Raw genomic sequence first — 14,472 nt, forward strand, 5'->3', positions numbered from 1 at the left:
GCTGTAGTTTTCACTTAAAAAAAGTCTTCATCTATGATAGCTCTCCCCTAAGAAACCTCTGCTCTGTAGAGATTATGTTGATGGCCTCTTCAAAATATTTTTCTTTCATGAAGAAGTATTTCATTCTTTCTTACCTGCTGTTGACTCATGACTGATTCTTGGAGTATTTTTTCTAGAAAATTTCCAGGTCTGGAATACTAGTGCATCCTTGAACTCCCAAGCTCTTTATTTGTACGTCTCACATATTTTTAGTTTAGTTGAGTAGTACACAAAGTGTGGTCCTCAGACCAGCAGCATCAGCATCACCTGAGAACTTGTTAGAAAAGCAAATTCTGAGGCCTCACTCCAGATCTACAGACTCATAAACACTGGGGATGGGGCCCAGTAATCTGTGTTTTAGCCAGCCCCCTACATGACCTGAAACATGCTGATGTTTGAGAACCACTGGTCCATAGTGCAGGTATGTACTAAGACCAGTGGGAGAATGGGATAAGGAACACTTAAGCCTCTATGGGGAAAACTACAGGAGAGACAGAGGCTCCACAGAGAGGTGACATTTAAGTGGTTATCTAAAAGATGAGAAGAGCTTGGACGGATCCAAAGGAGGCACCAGGCATCTCTTACCTAGCTAAGTCATCACCTTGAGTTTGTTAATGCAGCCCACACTCTCTATAAGACCTTACCCTATCAATCACCATCTTTCTTTAGTCAGTCCATTCTTAAGGAAACAAAATTTGCTTCATTCTTGTTAGCTTCTTAGTCTACCAACTATTTGCTCTTACCTTTTAACTTCTTTTAGAGTAGCCTACCCTTCCTCTATTTTTTACTATCCCCTCACTTCATAAACACTGTAATCTGGCTTATGATTTCTCCAGCAAAATAAAACTAGAGTTCTGAAGGCCCCTATCCGTCCTCCTTGACCTCTCTACCATTGGTAGAATATAATCCCATTTCTAAATCACCTCTTTTCCAAGCTCAACTTTTGTATTTCTAACCTCAACTTTTGCATTTTCCCTCAAGTTCAACTTGTACAAAATTAAACTACTTATCCCAGCCTCCCTGCCCCTGCCCTTATCCCCTCCCTGCCCCTATCCCCTCACCTCACTCCCTAAAGGATATTTCTTCTCTGCTGGTCTTTACTTCCTTACATGCAGACTCTAAAATTTGAAGCTGTATTTGTCTTCTCCCTCTTCCTTGTCCCTGAATCCAGTTAGTAAGCTTTATGACATCTGTCACCTCCTTTCCTTTTTCATACCCATTGCCATTACCTTCATTTAGGTCCTCATTAGCTGTTCACAAGCATAATTCCTTAATCATTGTATTCCCCTTGTAGTCAAATGAATTCTTAAGAAGAACAGCTCAAATCAATCATTATCCTACTCAAACATCTTCTGTGGCTCCCCTCAGTGAGTTACAGGCTCTGTAATACTATACACCTGTCTAAATCGCTACGCTGCTACTTACCAGCTGGGAAACATTACATAAATTAATTGACTTAGTCCCAATTTTCCCAGCTGACAAGTAGGAATAAAACAGTAATCATATCTCATGAGGAGCTCTGAAGGAAATAATGCATGTAAATTCTTACCATGGTGGCTAGAACACTGAAGGATTTAGTGAATGGTGAGCATTATTATTACCATCACCATAGAATCCAATTCAAATGCCGCAGTTCAGCATCCAACACCAACCTCAAACTTAAATGAAAACTGTTTTCTCACACTTTATAAGATTTATTAAACCAAATTATCTCTCAAGGACAGGCCCCACATCTCATTTTTCTTTTTGTCTCTGGCCCCTTAGACAGTGCCTTACACTTGGTAGTTGCTCCAGAAATGTTCACTGCATGAAGCACTAGCTGGTTCTTGTACATACACGCTTTCTGAGTTCTATCACTTTTTTCATGCCGTCATGCCTTCCAGGATGCTCTTCCCTTTTTGTCTCCTTTTAAATTCTCTCCATTTTCAAGTGACACTTTAAATGCCATCTCTTCCACGAAGCCTTCCCTCCTTTTTCAGAAGAAAGCATTTTGATTTCCTCTGAACCTGCAATGCATTTTATTTACCTCTCCATTACAGTACTAAGACTGTTGATAACCTGCAATGCATTTTATTTACATCTTCATTACAGTACTTAAGACTGTTGATAACCTGCAATGCATTTTATTTACATCTTCATTACACTACTTAAGACTGTTGATTGTGTATTACTTGTGCATGTGTCTTCTTCCCCAAAGAGCTCTAAGCTCTTCTGGCTTAGAGATCAGACTTAATTTACTGCTGTTTGTCTAGGGCCCTGCCCAGAGAAGGCACTTAATGAATGTGTTGAGTGAATGCAGGCATAAGGGAAGCATCTGTGTTTTTAATATAAGAACTGTGCTGCTGCATACTACCTGATTAAAGGTTTTATTGCTCATTGATAATTATGATCATCTTCAAAGAGTACATGGATTATGAGACTTACAGAAACAAGTTTAAGACCTCTTATAAATGAAGTATGTTCCTAATTTTGGCTTAAAGTCAGTACTCTAGAATCTAGAAGCATTTTTCATGGAAATAATAATTCCTGGGATAGTCCTCAAAAGCTTAATTAACCTTCAGGACAGCTGTGTAAGATATAGCATTGCATTAGCAATAGCACCTCAATGCCAACCCCACTATAAGGGGTCTTGAAAAGGAGTCAATAGCCTGTGAGTGTTTATGAAGATACTCAGTCTTCCTTGCAAAACATAAAGCCATGACTTTTGTTTTCTTTTTTTATATTTTAAGACATACTTAGAAAGCCATAACCTGAAGCCAACTTAGTTGTGTATTCGAATGGTTACTTTTCATTGCCAGGATGAACGTGACCTGGTTAAAGAATTAATTTATAACTGTTGATTATAAATTGTAAATGTAGAAAATGGAAGTCCTCTATAAAGTCCACATATTTGAATTTTTAGGACTCAGAAATAATTTTCTTTTTAATTTACAATTCTAAATTATAGTTTTCATGTCTTCACTTTGAATTAATTTTAAATGGACTATGGCTTCTGATTCTTCAGCTTCAGTTCCTTCATCCGAATCCCCCTGACAAATGCATAATGACTTGTTGACAAATTTTTAATTACATTCATTGGGGAGGGGAACTGTTATTTTAGAGTAACTCTCGAGTGAGTACATAATCTTTTTTTTTTTTTTTGGGGGGGGGGATGGGGTCTCACTCTGTCACCCAGGCTGGAGTGCAGTGGTGCGATCTCGGCTCACTGCAACCTCTGCCTCCTGGGTTCAAGTGATTCTCCCTGCTTCCGCCTCCCAAGTAGCTGAGATTACAGGTGCCAGCCACCACACCCGGCTAATTTTGTATTTTTAGTTGAGACAGGGTTTCGCCATGTTGGCCAGGCTGGTCTCGACCTCCTGACCTCCAGTGATCCACCTGCCTTGGCCTCCCAAATTGCTGGGATTACAGGCATTGAGCCACCGTGCCAGGCCCATAATCTTTTTTAATGAAAAAATTATGGCCCTTCTAATCATCTGAATTACAATCTTGGATTTTCACAAGTTTACTTATTTAAAGCAGCAGGCAAACCTAGAAACAAGCTATCTGTGGGGGGAGAAACAAACAAACATATTTTCACTGTTACTTTTGCTTCCACCATCACTGAGCAAGACATTATGGTAAATTGAAAAGTGGGGTCACTGGTCCTAAAGGTGCTTTTCTATTCAGAGAACAAAAATGATATATCCAAAACAATTAGAGACTAATACAAAGACACATAAAATTTAATGTAAATTAGTTGCACAGATATAGAAGTGGTACAGGACAGATCAAAACATTCACAGGGCAGGAAGCTTTGTTTCATTCATTAATGTATTCTAAGCACCAGGAACAATGCCTTGCACATATTGTCAGCGCGAAAGCCACTGCAATCAAAGGAGAGACAAAAGTGGGCTAGAAGAGCTTGAGAAAGTTTCACTGTGAAGGCAGGACTTCAGCAAGACCTTAAAATATGTGATTCTTTGATTCCTCTTTAGCTTCCACCTACATCCAGACTATTGGCAAGTCCTGTTGTCTCTACCTCCAACATAGGCTGCAAATCTTCCTGCTTCCGTCCATGTCACTGTCACATACTAGTCCGAGACACCAACATTTGTCTGGACTACAGCTAATGGCTCTTAAGGGATTTTTCTGGGACCACTTATGGTCTCTGACATTTGGTTCTCACACAGCAGCCGAGCAAACTGTTTAAAAATACAAATCTGATCATGTCGCTCCAGTGGAACAGCTTCCCACAGCACCTGGAATAAAATCAAACCCCTTGCTATGGCCTACAGTCACCACATGTTTAATTAAGCCCCTGCCTACTTCCAAAACCTCACCGAGTACTGCCTCTCTTCCCCCAGCCCCCAAGATCTAAGCTTCCTTCTTCTCTCTTTCCCAAACACATCACATTCACTCTATCTCAGGCTTTTGCCTTTGCTGTTCCCTCAGCATGAAGCTCCCTGCTCCCATTTCAGTTGTGCCTCAGCTCAGTTATCATCTCAGTGAGCCCCTCCCTCTATTACACTGCTCGTTTTATTTACTTCATGGCACTTATTTGTCTCTAAAATGATCATGTTTTACTTGTTTACTTGTTCATTATCTCCTGTTACTAAAATATAATCTCCACAGGGATAACAACTATATTCCCAGTTTCTAGAGCAGGGCCAGGCCTATGGTAGGTACTCAATACATATTTTGAATGAATGAATGATCACACTTATCCAGCATTTTCAAATGTGAAAATACAATTTTAGAATCAAATGGTTTCATGGACTTCTCACATAGTATTAGTGTTATTTTTTCCCTCAGTATTCACTGATCATATTCAAAGCTGCTATGAAGTTAGCAACATTTAAAGTATGGTGGTATTTCATTATCACAGTAGGGCTGACATACGTTTGGCAAAAATATGTTGGGTATGTGTGAGAAATGGTATTTATTCAATCTGTCAAATTGAAATCTATCAAACTTAGTACACATTTCCATTTACAGGTACGGGAGGATCCTCAGCCCACAGATGTCAGTGAAGCCATTAATTGATACTCAGATTTGATATAAGAGGACAGAAGGAATGGCAGAGGTCTTAGTTAGGGCTTTCTTAAGACCAATATGAGAATAAACTCTATTTAAACACTTACCCTAAACTGAGGATAAACTAACTTATTTTTTAAGCCATCTAACACCTAGAGTATATTAGTCATCTTTACTCATTTGTATAACAATGTCTAACACTTACATAACATTTATTATGCACCAACACTGTTCTATACACTTATGTATATTAATTCACCCAATTTTCAAATTAACACAGTAAAGGAAGAACTTGCTATTACCTGCATTCTCTAGATGAGGAAACAGGGCACAGAAAGACAAAATATCTTTCCCAAGATCCTGAAGCAGGCAAGCGTCAGAGCTGGGGTTCAAACACATGTAGTTTGGCTCTAGAGTCCATACTTCTAACACTACGTTAGCCTGCCTTGCTAATATAAGGAGGTATCATTTTTACACTAGTAAAATATCTTTTGCACCATCCATAGCATATAAGAAAAATTGCTTATTAGATGTCAGTTACTCCTAAATATGCATATTTTACTCTTAAACATTCTTAAGTAGTATTATCTTCCTGATTACTGCCAAATAAAGCTCTGAAATACTTCACAGCAAGTAACTTTATGAAGCAGTTCTATATCATGTGGGAAATCATGAGGCAAATCTAAATAAAATACCAAATCTCACGGTGCCTTTAATATCACTGTGAAAACAGCATAATTTTCTAGGACATGTTGTGAAGGCTTAGGTGATAAGATAGCATATCTTAAAATGACTTGAAACCAAAAATGTATTTGTGAGCATATTCCCAAATCACCACAAATGTTCTGTTTTGACAGGTTAGAACATGAGGACACAGAACTCACCTTACTATATAAGGTCTTCAAGTGTGCAAAGCACAGTGCTTTCTGCACCGTATTGGGTCAAGCTTTTTATGAAGAAAGGTCAATATTGGCTTATAGCACCAAGGCTTATAGTCCAAGAAAGAATTCCAATAAGACTTAGGTTGTTCTCTCATTCATATAAGGCCCTTCATTTATTTCCTCATTTAGTCCCTCCTTTTTGAAGGGATTATCTGTCTTATGAAATGTGAATGAGTCAAGGAGGAGTTGAGTATCCTGAACATAGCCCATGTTATGCAACATGACCCCTATGTAATAAATCTTCCTAGAAGCAGGTCTTTTCCAAATGGGGCTTGTCTTCACTATTCTCATGTGATACTTGGCAAATGAGGTATTCTGAGTCTGACTGGACACTTCTCTGCTCCTCAGGTGACAACTCTTTAACACAGATGTCAGCTGGAAAACTTTACTGGGGCACGTAGGGGATCAGAACTTTTGAGTCATATCCAGCCAAGAGAGTCCATCATCTCTCAGCTCTCTGCTGCCCTGCCCCATCCCAACACCAACATACCACTCCTGCAAGTCCTCCCAGCTCTGATGGCACAGAACATGGGAGGGGGAAAGGATGGGCTCTCAACATGAAGCTGGTTCCTTTGTGAGTTCACTAAGGCAGAAAAATCTGTACATTTCTGTGATCTATTCTTTAATAAAAATTTGGGGGCTTGGGAATCAATGTGAAGGAACTTAGGGCCTTTTATCATAGCCTTAGAGCCAGACCCCAGTTCAAATTTTGCTTTTACCATTTAATAGTGAAAAGACTTTGGAGAAATGCTTATTCTCTGAGCCTCAATTTTCTCGTCAGAAATAACACCTGTCTTTTTTAGATTTGGAAGGGGAAGGACACTTATACAACGCTTAACACAGTGTCTGGCACAGTGTGCATTCAATAAATGTTAGTTCCATCTTTGTTTCTCTGATTCTGAAGAGAGCCAGTTGTTTGGAGGCTGGCATTTAGAAATGCCTATAATATCCTCAACATATTCCATTTTTATTGTTTTCTCTTTATTTTGGCTTTATGCCAGGGCCTCTTAAATTAGGATCCGTGGACCACCCCCTCTCCAGGAATTGTACGCAAATATTTGCAACCATGCTCATTTCTCAGAGAGAGGAATCAGAGTTAATCAATTCACGAGGGATTCTGTGATTCAAGGGGATTAAAAATGTCTGCGTATGTTTCTGAAAAGTTGCAGGCAAACCGAATATCTTTTTTTAAATCAAATTTTATTTTTAATGTACTAGAAGAGCCTGCGAGTAAAAGGGACTCTACAATGAATCTTTCTATAAAGCAAATACTTGTTTCATAAACTGCATATTTAATCCAGGTTTTTTCAGCTTTTGCATGCTATCTTTGATTAAAGTAGAATATACTGTGATATTACACACATAGTAGCTAACTTCCATTAACAATTTAAACACAGCTTGTGGGGTCAAGTTCAAGTTCAGTGTACACTGAAAGAGAAAGAACTCCAGAAAGTCCTTGCTCTTAACTGGACAAAGTCTTCGTTATCCTCTGCTCCAAACATCTCATTTTATGGAGGAAGAAATTGAGGTTCTGAGAGGTTATGTGACTTGCCCAAGGTCATTACAATAGTTATGGACAATGAGGAATAACAGCTGTAAAAATAATGACAGTGATTATGATGATGATGACAGCACTGTGATCTATTGAGCATTTACTTAAGCTAAGTCTTTTAAAGACTCTAACCTCATGTACTTTCACTACAAGCCTGAAGGAAGATTACCTCTATTCAGCAGATGAGGCACTCTGCCCAGGGCTGCATAGCCAGCAAAGGGACAACTTAGAACAAAATCCAGCTCACAACTCATATCCCTGTTTTGGCTTTCCACATTGTACTCTTAATAAGTACTTGAAACTGCTTCCCAGAACACAACAGAACACACAGTCACGTGGTCTTGAAATACAAACAATTAAAAGGTTAGTTAGGAAAGATTCAGTTACAACCTTTAAGTTCTATTCGTATTTTCAGATGGGGTTTCACAAATACAACATTAGACAGTTCTTGCTAATGCTACACTTTCACAAATATACACTAGGAGTACAATCTCTAGAACAAATCCAGATCATCTCCTGCTTGTAGTAGGGCTCTTAGACACAACCCTCCTCTGGCCATACTCCTACCCAGTTCGTAGGCCAAAGGGATCGGCCCACACTGTCTATGCCTTCCCCACCCCTCCTTCTAGACCACATCCTGGGCTCCTGGGATTCTGTAAATCGATGCCCTAATGGCCCTCGGACTACTTCCAAGTCCTGTGTAGGTCTCTTTTCCAATTCCCTTCCTGTGAGGTGGGCAACACCTGTGTGGGCCTGGGAGTGGCCTCAGGGTGGCTATTTTCAGGAAATGTAGTTGGAGGTTGGCAGTGAGGACTAGGGTGTCTACCTTCTGGTTGAACAGGACAGGAGGTGGGCCAGGAGCCACTTTGTGCTTCCATTTTCTGGCAGAGAACTTTGAGGTGTCTAGGAATTCTAAAATAATACCTGGCCTTCTCAGAAATTTATGAATAAAAAAATCCATGTATTCAAAATCCAACTGATTTTCAATGATGGCTAAATGCCACACAGTGTACTAGGTGTTAAGTATATAATGATGGACCAGAAAACTTCAGTCCCTGCCTTCATGGAGCTAACTGCCTTGTGAAGGGTTTATTTGAACACACGATATTTAAGATACAGAGTGATAGTGTAGCAATAGGAAAAATACTGATAGGCTGAGGGCACATAATTCTTTCATAGGTGTCCAGTAAGACTTTCTTGAAAAAGTAAGGTCTAAGCTGAAAACTTGAAGAGTAGAATTTACTTAGGCAAAAGGGTATATGATAGAAGAAGAGGAAGAAACGATCCAGGTATGTTTCGAGAAAACTACACATAAAGCCAGACCTGAAGCCAGAATAAGCACGGTGTCCTGAAATGAAAGATTTTCAGTATTGACTAAAGTTTTCTCTGGGGTAAGAAATGTTCCTGGAGAGGTATGCTGGGATCACACCAATGCAGGTCCTGTAAGTCAGGTTAATATGTTTAGAATTGTCCTAAAGGCAGTGAAGAGTCAAAGACAGATTTTAAATAAGGGCATGCCATGATGAAGCTTTCATGTTATGAACATCAGTGGTTGGAGAATAAATTATCTATATGTGCAAGAGGAGCTCATGGCGAAGGCTGGGTGGGAAAAGAGAGGCTGATAGCGCTAAGGAGTTCAAGTAGAAGGCATCATAGTAACCTATGTGAGAGACAATTTGGGTATGAACTGAGGGTTAGGCTGTAGTGAGAAAAGAATACAGACAAAAGAGGTAGACTCAATAGGACATGACAACTGATTGGAGACAGGGCTAATATCCAATGGACTATTCAGCAAGGCTTCCAGCTTGGGTAGATGGAAAGGCCTATCACGGAGAACGAACACAGAAGGAGAGTTCAGTTTGGAGGGAAATGTCATTTCTAAGCTTTGACCTGAAAACCCCTCCAACTCAGGGATTTTGGTTCCTACCTGCCCATACTACCACCAAGACTGAGGTTGTGCAAGGCCTGTGTGCTAGACTGTACGGGCCTCCCCTTCCCACTAAGCCCTGTTTATTCTGTACCACTAAAAAGAAGGGCGGACAAACAACAGCCATGAATAAAGGGAATTCTTGAATGAGGCTCTCGTTTATAATTCCTCTGTCAAAGATAATCATTTGTTTAAAATATGTGGCTATCATTAAAGTTACCAGGACTGTTTAATAAATAATAAAGTAGCGGAATTTCCCCAATTATATTTGATTTTCAGATATTTCAAATCTTATAGCAAGAATTCAGATTCAGTCAATATTTCAAGAATCTGCTCTCAAGTATTTGATGTTAACCTAATAAATGTTGATACTTTAAAGTTGAAGAAAATGACTTAGGAATGGCGAATTCATATCTTCCGTAACATATCTTTTCAGACGTTGCATATGCATTTCACAGTGTATCTCTAGCAGCAATTAATCTTTATTAATAGATCTGAATTATTATCTTTACTCAATCTCCAAGAATTTCACATGAAAAATTCTGGAAGAAAAATTTTAAGCAATAGCACTTAGACTTGGATGAAAGGAATAGTATAATTTTAAATTTTTATTTTGCCAAAACACCAAACTGACATGCTAACAATACTTTGTGAGGCCAGCAGCTACCAGGAAAAAAGAAAAACCAAAAAAAAACCCCAAAAAACTAAAGGATAGGTTCAGTTTTTATTGAAAACAAACTTTTCAAAAGTAAAATTTATCATTGTGCTCAACATTGATGTATATTTGTTTGTTTTATTTATTAGTTATGTCATGTGCTGTAAAGTTAAGTCTTTTTAAAAATAAAAATTTAGATTAAAAGCTAAATTTAAGAAAGTTACTTTTGAACTTTTTAACAATTGTGCTATGTGAATTTTTGAAGTTAAAAAAATAGAAATCAATACTCTGTAAGGGAAAAATAAAAAACGGATGAGAAAGCTTTCAAGGCTTCATAAATATTTTAAGTAAGCTCAGAGGAAAAAGACAAGTTGTGTGTCAGCAATGCCAAAGTTACTCAGATCTAACGCCTATGTGGCTTTGGATAAAGTCTTAATTTTTTTTACATTTGTCTCTGTGAATACGAGAACTAGAATAAAAACAAACTCGCCAAAATGCCATAAAAATAAGGTTAATTATGAGCTCTGACATAACTTGATAAAAAGTATAGCATTATTATTATAATATCTATTTTATTTTCTCTTTTCACAGAAGGGTATCCTTGTGAACCAAAAGGAATGACTTTTAAAATCACTCCTTTACTATAATGCTGTTTAAGATCCATAACAAAATCTTTACTCATGAGGAACGGGCAAATAAAAATTAACAATTTGAGGGTGATGACAGAAGTATGACTCAGGCCTGAATTAAGGGGTTTGAATCCTGCACATAAACTGCATTTTACAATAGGGAAAATATAGGTAAACCACAATCTGTTTGGGGAAAAACATAACTGTACCTTTCTGTGGATAAAATACAGATCAGAAGTGATACTAATCAGATAGGGAGTACTGTTCTTGCTCAGGACAATAAATGAACTCAGTACAATTAAATGAACTTTTCTGTTTATCCTTCTCAATATTTTTAGGAGTCAGTGCAAATAACGAAGTAGAAAGTCGATGGAAGCAGAATCTAAAGTATCCCTGTTTGGCTCTGAGCAAGATATTTATCTGCTTTATCCTGAATAAGGAGCAGCGTGGGCTAAAAAATATCTCTGAGTTAACAATGATAAAATCTGCTGGGTAACTACTAAAATAATGAATATTGAAGCACTTGCATTACAGTCAAATCAACTGTAGCTACTTACAGGAAAAGACCATTAAAAGCAACAAAGCCTATAAACAAACTAGATGGAAGCAATACTAAGGAAGTTAATCTGAAGTCATACTTGTACGTTGAAGAGATTATATTCTTCACGTAGCATAGATTGTGAACATTTATAAGTATGGACACAACAACTAACTACTGCCTTCTCTTAAGATTCTGAAGAGTTAGGGAAAGAAGGAGGGATGTTAGGGGGTCAGGGCTTTACCTAAGGAGAGAAGCTCCTTACTTCCCTTGCTCTCTGACTCCTTCCTTCTTGAACTTCTTAAAGCCCTGCCTTCTAGGATATTTCTCTCTCCAGGCCCTCCTCCAGTCTCTCTAATCAAGTTGCTTTCTCTTTTTAGAACTGCCCTTCTTTCGTTTCTGTGTATGTTGATGCTGCTCAGCTACCAACATCGGTCTTCTGCTGGTGGCCCTCTACCCTCTCTGGATGGTCTCCCTGCCTCTCAGGGTATTATCTCTCTGCCAATGACTGCTACTCAGAGCTCAGGCCTCTGCCCCAGGCCTCAGCTCTGTATATACAGATACCTGCTGGGTATTGCCAACTGGATGTCCCATAACCATGCTGAAAGCCAAATTTATTTGGGCTGGGAGAATTTGCTCTGCGATGTGACAATAAAATTACTCATCCTGTGATAATAAAACATATACGTAGAAGAAGAAGAGAGTCAGTGCCAAAAAGTGAGAAAAAAAATAAAAACAAGATTTCGTACAAATCTTTACTATACCAGAATTATATATTTCAACTATAGTTACAATGATCTGATTACAAATTAAATGTAACATTATTTGAACTTTAAGTTCAAATGAATGATAGCGCTTTGGCTGGGTTTGTTTTGCCCCTCACCAAATGTTAAAACCAGATTGAGAAGCAGAAGTTGAAATGCTATTTCTCTGGAATTCTCATTGGCCTGCAAGCATTGCTCCTTTCCTTGGAAAGCTTTTCTTCCTACAGGAGAAGCTTTCAAAGGCCACTTGTCTGGGAGTGAGGCTCCATGTGGTAGCTGATTCTGCCTACTTTACTGCAGAATGCCAGACCCAGGGGAAGAATATCAAGAAAAAAAAGAAAGCAAAAGGGAGGAAAGAATTAATATACTTCTCTCTCTACCAAAATTTCTGCATGAAGAATAAGTGGTAGTTATGCCCAAGTGTTTTGGTATTCTTAAAAGACTTTTGTTTTTTTTTAAAGGGAGGTGCCCATGTTTTTAGTTTATATTCTTGACCCAGTGCTGGTATAATGCCCATGGGATAGTTAAAAATTTTAAAGTGCTACAAGATTTTCATTAAAAATCTATTAGAATTTCCTCATGGGTTCATTTTAAAAGTAAAAGTTGGAACACATTTAAATGATCATATGTTGCATAAAAACTTTAACTTGTTTCTTCCCTTAGATAACTCCTCTCCTTGTATTCTTTAAGTTAGACGATGGCAACTCTGCCACAACACTTGCCCCCTACCTCTCCTTTTCTTCCCACAGGCACACGGTTACCAGGTCTTACATGTGTAACCCTCCAATACGTCTCAAATCCATCCCTGCGACTGACTTCTGCCCTAGTTCAGACCCTCATCTCTTCACATCATTACTGGACTCCTTCACTCCAGTTTTAATCTCTTTGGATCCATCTCCCATGCCGCTGCCAGAACAATGTATCTAAAAATCAAAAGTGAACCACATCACTCTTCTGCTTAAAATCCTTTTTTCCATTTATCCATTTGACACATACATCTTGAGGGTTAGGGCCTATGAGCCACATCTATGCGTGGTGTTGGGAATGTGGCCTAAACAAGACAGTTGGGGTACCCATGCCCATGGAGCTTCACCTTCATCATGTCATTTACACTAACATGGCCTACATGGTCATAAATCTGACTATTTCTATGCATCTTTAAGAGAGGAAGTAACTTTTCGACTCACTAAGGTTGGATGAGGTATTCTTTCACTTTGTTCCTGTAATACCTACATTCCACATCACCGTAATTACTGAATTATATTGTCAGCATCTTTCTATAAGCGCACAATCATATACCCAGTTCTGGACAAATATTTAATGACCAACAAATTTGAACATGATTCATAAATTCTATATAGTCTATAATGACTTCAGAGAAAACTGGTGGCAAGAGATACTGATAATACAGAGATGCAATTCAGGGAAGAGACCAGGAAGCAGGAGATGTTTGGATCTCAGCTCTAAGCCATATCCACATGGGCTTATAAAATTCAGGCAGTTTAACAAACACAGGGTAAGTCCAATTGATCATCTTGTTCCAGGAATCTCTGCTGCTCTGTTTGCCTCCTTGATCAAGGTGTTAATTAAGTATGTTATGATAAAAACCGGTCCTTTTGCTAGAGAAAGTTTGAGGAAAATCTCACAATAGATGGCTTTAAGCATTCCCCAGATGAGATATAAGGAATCCAGGAGAAAACTGGATATGAAAATATATTGAGGCAGTAGAAAATATCATTATCTGCAAATGAATATTTGTGGCATGGAGAAGAGCCCTGTAACATTGGACTAATAGAGTAAAATCTAAGACTTTCCATGAAGCTTTAGAACCCTCTATGAGAAAATAAGCAGGCCACCCAGGCCCAGGTGGACTAAAGGGATCTTATTTTTTTAAGGTCAAAATTAATGGGGAATAAGCCAAAACTATTTTCTGAGATGGTAGAATAATATTTTTTCCATTTAAAGCTACTTCTAGTTCATTAGAACTCATTACAGAATACTTGATATAAAGTTGATTATGTATCAGATATATAAATCTCACACTGAAACATAAAGTTTCTCTAATAGCATATGCCAAAAAGTATACATGAATATAGTTCCTTTTCTTCTGTAAGACCCATTATTGTAATTATCCAATTATATAGTGTCAGCATCTACTTTAAAGAGAAACATTGCCCATGCATGCCCAGTATATTTCTGGTAGAAAATGTGATAACTGGACCTATGCTCCTTTGTAATTATTATTCTTGGGGAAAAATAAAGTTAATTTAAGGGCTTATTAAAACCTTACAAATTGCAAAATTTCTTTTTCTTATCAGAAAAAAACTATAATTGCTTTTTACAAAAGTTTGGATAATTATGTGTCAGTATTCCTAATAAATTACTAATATGAATACTAGTTATGGCCACAGTAA

General features: G+C 38.1%; 1 protein-coding gene across 8 annotated transcripts in view; it reads right to left on the reverse strand.

The window, feature by feature from the left end:
• ZNF385B (zinc finger protein 385B) overlaps positions 1-14,472 on the reverse strand; it is a 407,440-nt gene that overhangs the window by 129,512 nt on the left and 263,456 nt on the right. Inside the window, exon 1 of one of the 8 annotated variants that reach the window (XM_055289892.2) lies at positions 7,715-7,733. The exons of the other annotated variants lie outside the window; for them this stretch is intronic. The gene's annotated coding sequence lies outside the window, so the exon portion shown is untranslated. Of the gene's footprint in view, positions 1-7,714; positions 7,734-14,472 lie in introns of those variants that run through there. 8 annotated transcript variants of the gene reach the window in all.

Source organism: Symphalangus syndactylus, chromosome 8 (genome assembly GCF_028878055.3).
Source record: "Symphalangus syndactylus isolate Jambi chromosome 8, NHGRI_mSymSyn1-v2.1_pri, whole genome shotgun sequence".
In the NCBI taxonomy this organism is placed as follows: Eukaryota; Metazoa; Chordata; class Mammalia; order Primates; family Hylobatidae; genus Symphalangus; species Symphalangus syndactylus.